The 15,076-nt window shown below is 45.1% G+C and overlaps 1 protein-coding gene across 1 annotated transcript in view; it reads right to left on the reverse strand.

Annotated features, from left to right (window-relative positions):
* Window positions 1–15,076, reverse strand: part of unc5a (unc-5 netrin receptor A) — a 140,045-nt gene that overhangs the window by 57,740 nt on the left and 67,229 nt on the right. The gene's annotated exons all lie outside the window — the stretch shown is intronic.

Raw genomic sequence — 15,076 nt, forward strand, 5'->3', positions numbered from 1 at the left:
AGACAGACACACATACACACACACACACAGTTAATACAGACACACTGAGACACTTGGAGACAGACACACATACACACACACACACAGTTAATACAGACACACACAGAGACACTTGGAGACAGACACACATACAGTGAAGATACAGGATACAGAAACAACTACTGCTCTTTATACAGACACACACACACACACACACACACACACACACACACACACACACACACACACACACACACACACACACACACACACACACACACACACACACACACAGTCTGTGACTCAAGGGGCTTTTTGCTTGCTCTGATGCCATCTTAGGTGACAAAAACTTCAACGTCGTCCTTGCTACCATTCACAAAATCAAGTGGGTGTGAACAATGCAAACCAGCATTTTTCACCAGTCGCTGTTGTTTAGTCCGCACCAGATAAATAAATAAAGTGCTTAAATATTTCAGTGAGCTTTCAGGAAGAGATATTTTCCTGTTATGAAGCATTTCAATCCAAAGCGCACTGAGAGAAAAATGTTTTAAAAAATGTTAGCGGTGGAAAAAAAGTACTTTATTGATAGTTTGCAACACCACTAACAGCAACCACGGGTGCTGGATCAGAGAAAGAGGCATTTTGTTTATTATTTATTTCTTGGCTTGTTTATTTATTTATTTGATCTGCTAGACTGGCAGCCATGTTAGCGGCTTAATGAGCGGATTGAGTGACGGATTGGCCAGTGCCGAGGATGATAGCAGATGTGCATGATCAGCACCTATGTCACTGGCAAAAACACAGAATCATGAAAAAATACTCTAGAAAAATGCTTTAGATTTTCTGGGGGAGAGTACTAAAGACACTTTTTCATTTCATTATCTCTGAACCTTTAAATGTAACCTTTAAGGCTTCTCTAAGAAAATCTTCTTGGACAGTCCCTCATCAGGTAATACAAAAAAGCACGACCTTGAAAATGCCCACATCTCCCTCCTCTATCTCTCTTACTCTCAATTTCCCTTTTTTTCTCTCGCTCTCTCTCTCTCTCTCTCTCTCTCTCTCTCTCTCTCCTCTTCTCTCTCCTCTTCTAGTGTGAACAGGCTACCTTGTTTTTCTCCTCCATTTTTTGTGTCCACCGTAGCCTCTCAGGAGGATTGTGCCAGGGGTAAGAAGCTTTATATAAGATGCGGCGACCTGGATCCTCATGCTACATGTTACACACTATTTGGCACGCAAAGCACATAGCCTACACTCCACAGACAGACAGCACACTCAAAACACACTACTAGCCAAACCAACATAACCATTAATGCAGTGCAATAACCAGGGCACCATGGCTATAACCACCAATCTCATAACAAGCTTTTTTTTCCTTATTGAGTATCTCAAGCGACTAAATTGTTAGGCCTGCAGGACACCATATTGCAGGAGCGTAATTAAAAATAAGGTAAACGTGGCCGATCCAGGCCTGAATAAATAATAGACCATTTGAAAAGAAATGACAGAAATTACTAAGCAGCGTGGGGTTCGTAGGCCCTCGCTCAGTGCTACGTGTCAGAAATAAGAGCAGAGCGCATCAATCAGCGCTGAAGCGCAGAGATAAGGACCAAAACACGGAGGCGCGGCGCCGTGCATGCCCACCATCACCACCACCCTTGTTGCTGTTCGAGTAGTTGGGCAGAGAACATGTTATTATCTTTAGATCCGAATCAGCCCTAAAGCATGACTCGGGGCATCAACAGTTAAGTGGCCCTCTCAGAAACCCACTCTCCAAAGCTTTTGGTGGTCAGTGCTGCAAATTCAAAAGCCGAGCTAAAATAAAACCCCAACCCTTCTTAAAGTCTGTCAAATGCCAGGCTGCAATTAATTCAACAGAATGTAAAGGCATGAAAAACACAACTGTTTATTCATTTCTTTATTTTATTATTTCTTTATTTATTTCCGTCTGTACAGGCAATTAAAAAAAAGGCCTTGGCAGCGGTGAAAAGAGTGATAATTGATTCGCAGGATTCTGTGCTAGACTGCTAACACGCTCAACCCGTAAGGACGTTGGCAGTGTGTTCAAAATCCATTCCAGTGCATGTAATGGTTTTCAGGTATGTTAATTAAGATTTCCAATACCATACCGAATATAATCAACAGGACGAGACCAGCCAATGAAACAACTGAAAAAAAGAGTGTGATTGGCCCTGTAATTGTATTCCTTTTCTACAGCTACCGCTTTCTTTGTAATTACCTGAAACTCTTCCCTGACACTTTCTTTAACATGTCGAAATGGAAGAGTAACTCACCGATTCCACTTCCATTCACTTTAATGAACCTTACCAGGCACTGATATCTCACAGTTGCAGCTGAGGGGCTGACATGGACACATGATCGACCCCCGTATATGTATCGATCTACCATACAAAGAAACAGGGCGGCAGCTTTTGCTAACTGTAACCTAATTAAGCACTTTATTCTTAGCGAAAAACAGACTTGCCTTCGTAACAGGATTAAGGTCACCTTGAAATGATGCAATGCACATTTTATTCAATTGTAAGTGCTGCAAAATGCTCCGTCTTGTTGATATTAATGTGCAATCAGGTCAGTTTATTTGATATTAATTATGCAATCGGGTCAGTTTATTTGCAACATCCACCAGTCACACCATATGGACACAGTACTGAATTCAATTACTTGATATTTATGTGCGGCAGCCCCTGCCAGTGTTCATTATGGTGTCATACCTTCATTATTCTTCCACCTCAACAGCTAGTTTGGACATGGACGGACGCATCAAACATACTGATCAGGCTCGGACATCAATTTTACACACATATTAAGGAGCGACGACACCACTTCTGATTCAGGATGGAGGCCCGGGACTGGTTCATTTTTCATGGGCTCACCAAAGGTCAGCCGGTGAGAAAAGCACCCCGTGCCACATTTCCGTCACCGCGGCTAGCGGAACTCGGCAAATTGTGAGGGGGAGGCGCCGGGGGGTTGGTGACCTCTGGGTGACCCCCTTTCTTCAAATCCCCCCCCCGGAGATGAAATGGTGATTAAGGTAGACGTTTCCCTGCTGCCTCCCAACGTCCTGCCCCGTGTCAATCACTCAGCCTGCACCGACTTTCGCGAGGGGAGCTGAGGGGAGCGGAGAGGGGCTGGTCGGTGGGGGTGTCCGGGATGGCACCGGGCGACAGCCTGAGAGGGAATAATTCAGACAGCCTGAAAGCAAGCGGTTGAACTCTCTCGACTCGGCTCTCCACCGCACCTCAAAGCAGCCGCACCACCACTCCCGCTGATGGAACCACTGTTTGTTCCCCGTCATGCTCCTGCGAGAGAGGCGCGAGCACAAAAGCAGCGAGGTGATGACAAAGGAGACGCAGCGCCAAGGAGCAGGACGCGTTCCGGCAGCTGGCTCGTGCTTGTGTGTGTTTTGTACTCGAATGGGCAACACGGGCCATTATTCAGAGATGTTAGTCGTCTGAATGAGCAAGCAACGCTCTCTGCGATTCGTGACAATGGCAGACCCTTTCTTTGCAATCGAGCAAGTGAGAGAGAGAAAGAGAGAGCGAAAAAAGGAGCACTCTGAATCCTCTCGAAACAAAACACAAAACACGCGAGCCGGGCCCCTCTGTCAGCAACTAAACATTGCCGGGGTCTCATTTCGTCCACTGCCGAGTCAATACCCCGGGCTTCGTCTGGGACGAGGGACTTTATTTTGCCATTCTCCCGCCCCCGCCACCCACCACCCCGCTCTTGTTTTTGCTTGCCGTGACCTCAATTCCACAGAGGTCATTTGCTTATCAAAGGCGCACACTGAAACTGGCAGGTCGGAGTGTGTTTTCATTGTGGCCGAGGAAATTCAATTAGGGGTGGGCCGCGCCGGCAGTGCGGACCACGCCGAGGCTCATCAATGGCGGGAAGGATTAGGGTCCGGCGACTTGCGCCACGCGGCGTGCCAGAGCCCCAGGAGAGGAGGGTCAGTGAGGGCTCATCAGGAGGGATGAGGGCTATATGGGCTTTTTCCTGTGCGTAGAACCAGCAGACTGGGCGACTAACCCCGGGAAACTACACCGGCTAAGTGTGTGGAACACTGATTTACTGCCTCAATGTAGTCTAGTACCTTCTGGAGTGTGTTGTTACATGCCGAAAACTCAACTCGGGAAAATAGAACCAAGTCCCAGCTGAACAGCAGAGGAAGGCAGCACAACTAAATCCATGCCAGAGAGATAGAGAGAGAGAGAGACAGAGAAAGAGAGAGAGAGAGAGAGAGAAAGAAAGAGAGAGAGAAAGAAAGAGAGAGAAAGAGAGAGCGAGAGAGAGAAAAAAGAAAAATAACAGAGAGGAAAGTACAAAGGAAACAAAACTGTCCTTCTAGGTCAAATTTCTGATGCAAGTCCTTGTGCACGTACCACAGACTATTACAGATATCAAAGTTGAGTCTGTGTTCCCTTGAGTGGCGCGGTTTGATGTGGAGCCCATGTTGCCCAGGTTGCCCATTATGGCTGTGGCAGCGGCGAATCTGTGGAGTCATCACCGAGGACTAATGAGGGACCGAGAGAGCGCCCGCCCGTCTGCTTGGCCTTCCTGCTCTGCACTGCGTTGCCACGGCAGCATCCTATTAGGACAGCAAGGAAGGATCTTGTAAAGTTGACATCAAACAAACGGCTTAGGAGTAGTGGCGTTGGGGGGTGTGGGGCGTGTGGGACTGGGGGGAGGGCAGGGTCACCCCCCAGTCAGTAGGACACACTTTTGGGGTCAAGGCTCCAGTGCAGTCGTGACAGCCCCTTTTCAAGAGTGCCTTTGATTGAACTGGCCATTTCTTTTTTCTTTTTTTTTTGCGTTGGTGGTAGATATGGTGGCCAAGGCCCCCCATTGCTGAAGCAAACACTATTACAGATTATTCAAGGATGACGAATGAGCAGCACAGGCATGTGTCCTCCAATCAATCCCACCCAGGTTCAGGACAATGTCATCTCAAGGTGAGCTCAGGCCTTTCTGCAGGGCTGTCACCGGCAATACGGTGTGCAGCAAGGGACAATCAGAACAGCATATGACATGTGATTCTCTCTGTGTTTCTGTGGGAGTCACAGGAAATGGATGGATCAACAGAAGTCAAATATAATATGATGGACAGAACAGACTAAGCAGGGATTAAAGTCTAAAATATGAAATATAACCACACTAAAATAAAATCATTTTAGGGTGTGTACGTTCCAGGGTATTGAACCTTTGAGCAAAATAAGGTACTATCAATATTTCCCTCCAGAACAGACACAGCTATAAAAAAATAAAAAAGATTGAAGACCAGTTGTAATGATGTAATTCTGAGGTGAGGATTACAGGATATTTTACCAATACTACTGCATGAAGCACAACTGTATAAAGGCATCTGTTTCTTCTCTATTTCAGACATTTTATTGAATTTACTTTGCTTTTTTAGATGCCTAAACACAATGAAATGCCTGAAACAAAGAATTGATCTGCAAACAATCGAGTTGCAGTACATTTAAAATATTCTGGTGCAGAGTAACATTTTGTTGTCTTAAGAATTGTATATAGCTGCTGCTCAATATAGCTATATTTCTACAGGCGTTGCTCAGACAGTTTCACCAAAAAAACCTAAGCAACATCAATAATGGTATATGCCCTCCTGAATGTTCTATGCGAATCTCAGTCTTTAACCTATTACATGCGATGAGATGTTCAAAAACACGGATTGGGCCGTACAACTTGATTGTAAATGCAAGAGAATGGAATTGAAATGTCTTCTTAGATTATTAATTAATCTGCTCGTGTTTCCCTGTCCTGTCTATGAATCTATTGGTGTTGTCAATAAACAACAAACCCTATTATCTTTAATACATCATTTTAAATTCACTGGGTACCAAGCGCACATCAAATTTAACATGGGTGTGACAGATTGTCTAGTGTTGACACATTTTCCTCGCCATGCTTAAGAGCACATCAACACATTCACAAGAAAACAATTTCATAGGGCTTTGTCTGACTCTGTGGTAATTATTTATCAAAAGTTTCATGCTAAATTGTCACCTTGGAGGATGAGACCTTGTTTATTATAGTTTCAGATTGTCTTGTCGTTATCATGCCCTAGTGACAACAAGCAACAGCCCTGAAAATAAACCACAAATTGCCTTCTGCCCTTCTCCCTCCCCCATCAGATGCACAGGTGTTCAGTTTTTCAGGTCTTCTTACAGTGCTAATTCGCTTCTTTTTCAGAATTTGCATCTCTGACGATGACCTAATATGCTTGTTGTTTGCATGTGGTTAAAATGGCTGCCACTATTCAAGTGCATGAGTTCAACAGCCATGAGCAGAATATATGCTGCAGATTCCCTTGCGTTTTTCAGTGTGGAGAGTCTACGCTATTAAAACAAATAACCCAAGCGCACTGGTTCAACAGGACAACATTACACTACTGATTCTCTGTGTCATTATGACTCAGACGGATTTACTGCAGCTGAAAGAACTCGACCCTCCTTCTAGGACACCAAATACCAAACAGCTCACCGGGTGCTACAGTGATGGGAGTGAATGAGTGGCTGGAACTAATAGGTTTTCATGAGAATGCACTTTCTTATGCACCACATTCACTCCCCGAGATGGAGAGTGCTCACACACACACACGCACACACACACCCCCCCCCCCCCCAAAGGAACACCTAAGATATGGCTGTGCCACATCACCTCTAATCACACAAATGGGATTACAGTCGGGAGTGAAAACGCGAAATCACTGTCTGTCCGAGAAAACGTGTTGTCCCTGTTTTGTTTTCTCTTGCCCCAGGTCACTGTGCCATATCAGTGCTTGCACAGGTAAGAAAGAGTCCAAATCCCATCTGCTTGGAGATTGTTATTGAACCATCACACTGCACATCACACTGTTTCCCCCTGCATGTCTACCTGTGGTTGGGTCTAACTCTGCCTTTTTGGACCAGGGGTCCTCTGTCAGCAAAGCTGTACTACAGGTAATCTAATTCGTGTTTCCTGAGCCAATCTAGATATTCAGTGTAGCTGGGAGCAGCCAAAGCCCTGGAGCCTGTACCAGCAGACAGCTAGAGAGCAAGCATTTGGATACGAATTAAAATGGAAATCAGAAGATGTCTGTGTGCCGTCAGATATATACAGTGCATTTTAAAGCAGGTTTTTACCATATTACTTTTGTGGTGGGAGGAGGCACAAGTTATTTTCTTGCTTTTACACAGAAATCCTTGTACATTTTCATGTATATTTTTTAAAGGATAAACACAATATAATCCCTCATTCAAAAAGTGAATGCCAAATTATTTTCCCCAGCAAAACATTTAGCAGCTCATATCACTGGTCATATTTTCTACACAGTGCAACAACTGTTTATGACTACAGAGCATATGACCCTCTAGTGTAATCTCTTTAAAAGACACCAGATATCGCATGCTAATGTTCAATCTGACAATCTGACTGGTTACTGAGCCGTAACACATGAATGAATGACTGAGAGAGCTCCCTGCTCTTGCTCGACAGGTAGGAAAGCTGCGTGGATTCCTATTTGTTTCGGCGCGTTGTGCGAACACGACTGCTAAAAACATTCCTTGGGGCCAGCATGTAAAGCAGAAGCTGTCACGCAACGCGTTTCTGCCTGCCCATCAGACCAATCTCAGAGGACTATTTAGCCGTCATGTTCCCAGACCCTCTTCCTCTACCCCCCCCCCTCTTTCTCGCTCTCTCTCTCTCCCTCTCTCTCTCCCTCTCGCTCTCTCCCTCCCTCTACCTCTCTCTCTCCTTCTCTCTCTATCCCTCTACCTCTCTCTCGGCTTACTTATTTTTAAACCAATGTGCGTTGAGCAGGTGCTGATGGGGGAGCATTGTGAGGTGACAGGGACGCCTAAACAAATATGCCACACAAACAGCGCGCATGCCAGATAGGCGATGACAAGGGCACTGGTATGGGCCAGATCTGGGCCGAGCCCATGCCGGAGTTGGAGACTGTATGGGAGCGACTGTAATGATGAGGGGATGTAGTGAAGGAGAGAGGGATACAGGGGGATGAAGAGAGAGCTGAGGAAAGAGAGGGAGAAAGAGAGCTATAGACAAGAAGTACAGAAAGGGCACAAAGAGGGAGAGAAAGAAAGAGGAAGAGAGAAAAACAGTGATGCAGAAAGAGGGAGAGAAAGAGAGGAAGAGAGAAAAACAATGACGCAGAAAGAGAGAGAAAGAGAAAGAGAGAGAGAGAAAATACATACTGCGAGCCGAGCTAATAAGAAAATTAGAAATTAGAAAGTGAGCAGCTTTTTTAAATATCTCAGGAAATACACCCCTGGCTTCTAATTAATAAGTGTGAGAAAAATCTTCCTGGCTTCCTCTTAATTTGCATTCTAATATAAAGAAAATTACCGACTGTCTAGAGTCCCCGCACTCGCTCTCCTCCCATCATACTAATGCAGGATATGAGCTCCTAGTCCAGGAAGCAGCTCACCGAGGGGCTGATCTGGGCCGGAACTGGCCCAAGTCCAGGCCAAAGGCCAAAGGCCAGCAGGGGTGGGAGAGGTTGGAGTATTTCGATTGAGATGCAGTGCGGAGACTTATTCTATTTCCTCCATTCAAACTCAGGCACGACAAGCCAACAATGGTGGAAGAAAATCGAAAGCTACAGTATGCAGCAAACCACATGGCCGCTGGTATTAATAATGTGCAAACTCAGGGCATGTGTGCACACTCTATAGATCAGATAGGATTTGAAGGAAGGTTATTGATAGCCCATCAGTCTCTCACAGTACCAAATTGCTTTTCCAGTTAGAGACAGTTACATTATATTATTTTATTTTATTTATTGGTGTGTTTTTCTGCAACTCCCAGGCATGTCGTGACTGTGAAATTCATTGCAACCTACAACAAGGCCACAGTTGGCTCTGGACGCAAAAAGTAATTACTTATTTGCTGCGAGCTATGGTCTGATTTGAAATGGATTTGTGTAGAAGTACAAAGGCAGCTCACAGTCAGGGAGATGGGACAGTGTTGCCAGCATTGTTGACTATCAACAGCTAATTTCACAACATTCAATCTGCTAATTGTGAGTGATTTAATTACACACCTAAAGTTTTAACTGTGCTGAGCCCTTTTTCGTGTTTCTTTTTTGTGAGGGGGGAAAAGGAAACAAAGTGGAAAAACACTTTTCTAGTCTCTCTCTCACCATCCCATGCGTGTCTCACACACATTCACACGCGCACACACACTTTTCTAGTCCTTCTGTAGCCAATAATCTCACACTTACAGTACTGAGGCCAGGCAGACCGAGTCCTGCTCGATAAAACATCTAGTAATTCTCGAGAATGCTTTCATGAAATCTGGAGTATCTTAATGCTTCGTCTCATAGCTCTCCCTCAAACCCGTCTTACCTCAATCTTCGTATTTTATCTCAATAAAGCTCACAACAGGCACAGTTCTCATTTTTTTGAAAGAACCTCTGTTCAGTGTCATTCAAAAATGCCTCTGCTCGATGACGGCGGCGTTGGAGCGGAGACCGTGAACTGCAGTACACTGCAGATGCAGCCTCGTCGGCCAAGCTGACCTCTAACAGGCCAGTTAATGGAACACTCGAGCAGCTGTGTAACTGCAACGATTGACCTTGCCATCTGCTTTTGGTGCCCTGTAGCCAAATACCTTTCCCCCCCCCCCCCCCCCCATCAGCCACCCAGACAGGATGAAATACAATTCCCATTACAGGCCAAGCAGCTAATAAGGCTTTATCAATTAGCCTCCATTGCTATTGATCGATGCGTAGCAGGTGGTGGGAACCCATTCTATTCATTTAGGAGTGTGTTGTCCTCTTCCTCCTTCTCTTATTTCCTCTTGTTCATTAGCCTCCTCCTCGCAGACATATCGGCTTCTGCTTAAATTGTGGCTAGATCGTTCTCCGATACCGCACTAAAGATCATGTTTAATCACTTTTGCGGCCCATTTTATGCTGCCCAGCAGCCTCAATCGTGAATCCTACACTGTCTGCAGCATGTCAATGGACCAGTGATGGGTGACCCCTAGACAAGTAAAGCTGATCTCATAATAGGGCCAAAAAATGGCGAAGCACCTGAACAGTGAGAATCGTCCAGCAAGCAACTTCCCAGCTTCCATCGACCAACAACTGCATTTTGACGAAGCATATTTGATTAAGAGCATATATAAGCAATCCTGAGGAAATATAATTTTGACTGAAGGGAAACCATTCCACTATAGTTCAGCTGAGTACAGAACAGCTATTTTCCAGGGGCATTTAAGTGAATCATGACGGCCAATTTGATTTTCTTTTCTGTTCCAAGTCTGACGTCTACCTCAGAAGTGGGGATCGGCAAAGGATAATAAGTGCCATGGCAGAAAATGATTCATCAGATGTCCAACTCGCAGACATTTCCTACTTTCCTTTCTTTCCACAGACTCTATAGAAAAGGGATGGGAGAATGCGATTATGTTCCAGGCGACAACTCGATACGAGGAAATGAATAGTTACATTTAATCAAACGCATTAGGGTTGAGGTGGACTTAATTATGCTGTTCTTCAACGATGCAGATGGGCCGGCTTTGGCGACTCACACCAATTTTGGAGAATTGCCCATAATTCAGTTCTGCAGCAGCCTCAGGCCCTATCCCTCCCTTATTCACACGTGCCACTTCGAAACTGCGGAACGGCACGTAATTGAGACAGCCTAATGGGTCATTGTGATGTCTCATTCGTACCTGAAGCTCATTGGAATGCCAGACTGTGGTTTGCTCAACGGAGTCAGTCAGGGGCATCAATTAAAACTGTGGTGCAAATGACGCTGGTTGTCTTCCAGCCTTGAGTGCTTCCGTGGAACTAAGAGGTGTGAACAGCAGAAGGAGGGAAAAAAGGACTTTCAACTTTGTTCTTGGCAAGGGAGAAAAAGACTTGTCACCCATTTGCAGTGGTGGTTTAATCACTGCAATGAAAAAAGAAAGAAATCTGTTTCCTTTAAAAAAAGCGCAGATCAAAACGGAAGCATTATTAAAAAGGCAGACATGCTCCTGAAGAACAATGTTGCTATTTTACAAAAACAATTTCTATCCACTAGGTTTAACAAAGTTTATATCAAACAAAAGGTAGATCTTTACAGATCTGTGGGGGATAAAATGACTGCTGCAATAGAGGCTTTGTGGCCCAAAAGATTTGCCTGAGAATCAGTCATCCTGCTTTGGAAACAGTCAATTATTCCTTCCCAATGGCAAATGTGAATCAACATAATTAGATCGGTTACGTTATTTTGTAAAATGTCAACCAGGTTTTTATGATGCTTTTAAAGACTACAGTGTAAGTGCTTTAATTTAGAGAAATATAGAGGAAAATTAATAAATCAAATGAAACCAAAGGGAAAAAAAATCGAAATAAATAGTCGACTTCTGGTGGGTAGAAAATGTGTCATCTCTGACTGACTGACTCAAACAAAACCAGCAAAATAACTCCATAAAAGAAATGAAACACTCATTAAAAACCGGCAGCCAAGGTTATGTTCCCATTTAAAATGTAAACCAATAGAAATATTTCTCCCAGTATTCTGCTGGACACCGGAGTTAGAAGAAAGGAAATTATATAACAAGTGGTTCAACGGGTGTGCCATCCTAATCCATGCAAACACTCTGTCAGCATTGATTTTCTTTTGACAAGGAATGCCTTTATTTGCTTTGCTTAAGAACCTCATCCCCCATCTTGGGGCGCAAAGCCTAGCCACCCCCCAGTTACACACAGGACTGGAAGAGGGGGACATATGCCTTTGAACTAGCCAGAGAGAAAGGCGAGCGAGAAAAAAAAAAACAAGTGAGATAAGTTACTAGGGGAAGGTAATGAGAACCAATAGACTCCTGAGGAAGAATCAATACTGGACATGGATACCCAGAGAGGAAGGACAAATCACGACATTATTTCTCAGCCGAATAAGAGCAGAGAGGCATGAGGCAGGGTCAAGCAAGCCATGCAGACAGATGGACCAGGGGGACATCAGTGAGCTGGCAAAACAATATGTTTTTACTGAGAAACACACACACACACACACACACACACACACACACACACACACACACACACACACACCATCCACCCACAGGCTCAAACTCAGAGGAGCAGGAGGGGGAGACGGGGGAGGATGAAGCTGCTGCCGAGGAGAGCTACAGAGGAGGTTACAACAGGAAAACCAGAATTACCACAACATGCAAAGAAAAAAAAAAACACCTAAATAGATTCTAAAAAAGGCCAAAAACAAACAAACAAACAAACAAACAAACAAACAAACAAAAACAACTAAAAGCACACCAACTCAGGCACTAACTTTTAATTGTGCCACTAGGCAGTGTAAGGACAACACATCCCTCCCAGGGAAGGTGACCCAGCTAGACCTCGGAGAACAATGCTGACAGTACGTGGGAGAAGCTCGAGCGGGCAATCGATGCCAATACTGTACCTTGGAAAACTTATACAGTATGGCTGGACACTGCTTCGTCCTTCATCAAAGCATGGGGCCGGCTATGGCACATTCATTATTAGCCATGTAGAAGCCCCAAGGAGGTGAAAGGAGGATGCTGGTGAAGGCATACGTGTGCTGGCAGTGACAGTGAGGAGAGAATGGAGCCTGTTTGTAACACCGGCTAGCCACGCTGCAAATGGCCCATAGTCATTACGCGCCAGCAAGCTGTTGCCTACAGTGTTAATGTAATGTGCTCATAAACAGAGAGGTTTATGGGGCACATCATGTTCCTTAAGCAGAGTCCTTCCGTCAGGATAATCAATTAAATAAACTGGAAGGGCACTCGGAGAGCGCAGGTCTGGCCCGCTGGGGCCAAATGTCGCGAAAACGAAATAAAATTTGTGGGTCCATCCAGCGATTCGGATCTGCTCCAAAATGTAATGGGTCATGATGTCTTATCACCAAATTTCATGAAAACTGAATAAATGTATCCTCCCTCCAGGCATACATACATACAAACAAACAAACAAACAGCATCATTTCCTTGGTGGAGAGGTCACTAACAAGCAAACAACTAATAGTATGATGGAAGGAGAGAATGGACAAACAGTTTGACAAGAGTCGAGTAGCCCTACCTGCGATCACCATCTTAAACTAAGGCGCAGCTCGGCCTCCATTGTGGAGGACATTTTACACCATTGTTTGCGGCATGCAAACAAACACAGAGGAGGCGCAAAACCCGACATGAGGCAAATTATCCCCGTCCATCAAACCTAATTACATACAGTACGTTTAGCAGAATCTGTCAAATATTCCACATCTCACATGGCGACACGGACAGATTATCAGGCTTGTTTCTGACACAAACAAACAGACGAGACGATGGAAGATGAAAGCATGCCATTTCTGGCACCTCTTCCGCGCCCTTCTTCTCGGAGCCAACTCCCGTGCTCCGAGCCTCCGCTCCACCATGTCATTTAGCAGTCAGCTGCTCACAGTCGCCTGTCAACCTGTGAATTGTGGGTTTGAGGTTACAAATCACTTGTGGATCCGCGGCCCATATAAGGGAGTAATGAAAACAAACGCTCGCGATGGGAGAGCGCTGGCTGGCCTTTTGAGGCGAACAGGGATACGCCCACGCGTGTGCACACAGGGGTGTGCGTGTGTGTGCATGTGTGTGTGCGTGTGCGTGTGTGTGTGTGTGTGTGTGTGTGTGCGAGTGCATGTGCGTGTGTGTGCATGTGCGTGTGCGTGTGTGTGTGCATGTACTTGCATGTGCCTGTATGCGTGTGTGCGTGCATGTACTTGCATGTGCCTGTATGCGTGTGTGCGTGCATGTACTTGCATGTGTCTGTGTGTGTGTGTGCGCGCTCGTGTGTGTGTGTGTGTGTGTGTGTGTGTGCGTGGGTGCGCGTGTGTAAAACTGCATTTGTATGCATCTGTGTGAGTTTGAGTGCATGAGAAAGAGAGATGCAGGCAGACAGACAGACAGAGAGGGAGAGTGAGACAGAGAGAGAGAGAGAGAGAGAGAGAGAGAGAGAGTGATAGAGAGAGAGAGAGAAACAGACAGAGAGAGACAAATCACATGTGTGTGTGTGTGTGTGTGTGTGTGTGTGTGTGTGTGTGTGTGTGCGCGTGTGAATGTGTGTGAGAGACACGCATGGGATGGTGAGAGAGAGACTAGGACATGCAAACAGATGAGCTGTGGGTCTGTCTTGACGATCATAAATAATCATGAGCGAGACCTGAGGATCATGTCCACAAGCTGTCTGAGACAAAACAGATCCGCTCGTCACTCTCGCCACACCAGAGCAGCTCATCAGCACGCTCCACCAAAGTCGGCAGAGAAAATACTGACAGTATTCATATCAGACGTCTGAAGTGGAGGAGGGAAAATATACCTGCAGGACAAGGCAGACCCCTATTAGAGACCACTTTTAATGACTGGGAGAAAATCCTCGCTGGTCATTTTTTTATGAGTAATTTAATAGGATTGCAGTTTGAAGGTCCTCAGTTTGCCTTTGCGCACATCGAGATAAAACTGAGATTATATTTCTGGTGGTCCCTGGAGGGTTCCTGGTGCCATTAGCCTGCTGTCGGAAAAGAATAATCAAAATTCAAACCAAATGAAAAGATGTAATGAACAATGTCTGTTGATATCTGTAACTCATGCTGCCTTCACGTTATGGGGCATACTGCTACTACATGAGAAAATTGCTTGAATAGAAAAAAATATGCTGTTAAAATGGACACTGACGTTCTGTACTTTTATAATTTAGCGCTTTCTTTGCCGTCCCAGGGGCTGTTTTAGCAAACACAAAGAATAGCCCAAAAGGGCCTGTTAGGTAACTTAGTCCAGTCAGTCTCCACTTTGCTATGACTCGGTTCAATCTCAATTCAGCTAATGATGTTATTTTAAAGTCGAAACCCTGCATTGGGCTGCTTCAAGTAAATTCAGCACTGATTCATAGTGCCATGGCAACGCAGTTCCATAGATGCAAATGCAACAGCACTTAACCTAGATGAAGAAAATTAACCCTAAGAGTAATACACCAGAGGAAATGATGGCAGACAAGCCATAGAGACACAAGCTCTTCTCCCAATGTACATTAGACAAATTAAATTACACTAGCTAGGCCCTAATA

The sequence above is a fragment of the Alosa pseudoharengus genome, unplaced genomic scaffold (genome assembly GCF_046254945.1).
Source record: "Alosa pseudoharengus isolate Yale_2024_CS ecotype anadromous, Long Island Sound unplaced genomic scaffold, YU_APseudo_1.1 YU_APseudo_1.1_scf_19, whole genome shotgun sequence".
NCBI lineage: Eukaryota > Metazoa > Chordata > Actinopteri > Clupeiformes > Clupeidae > Alosa > Alosa pseudoharengus.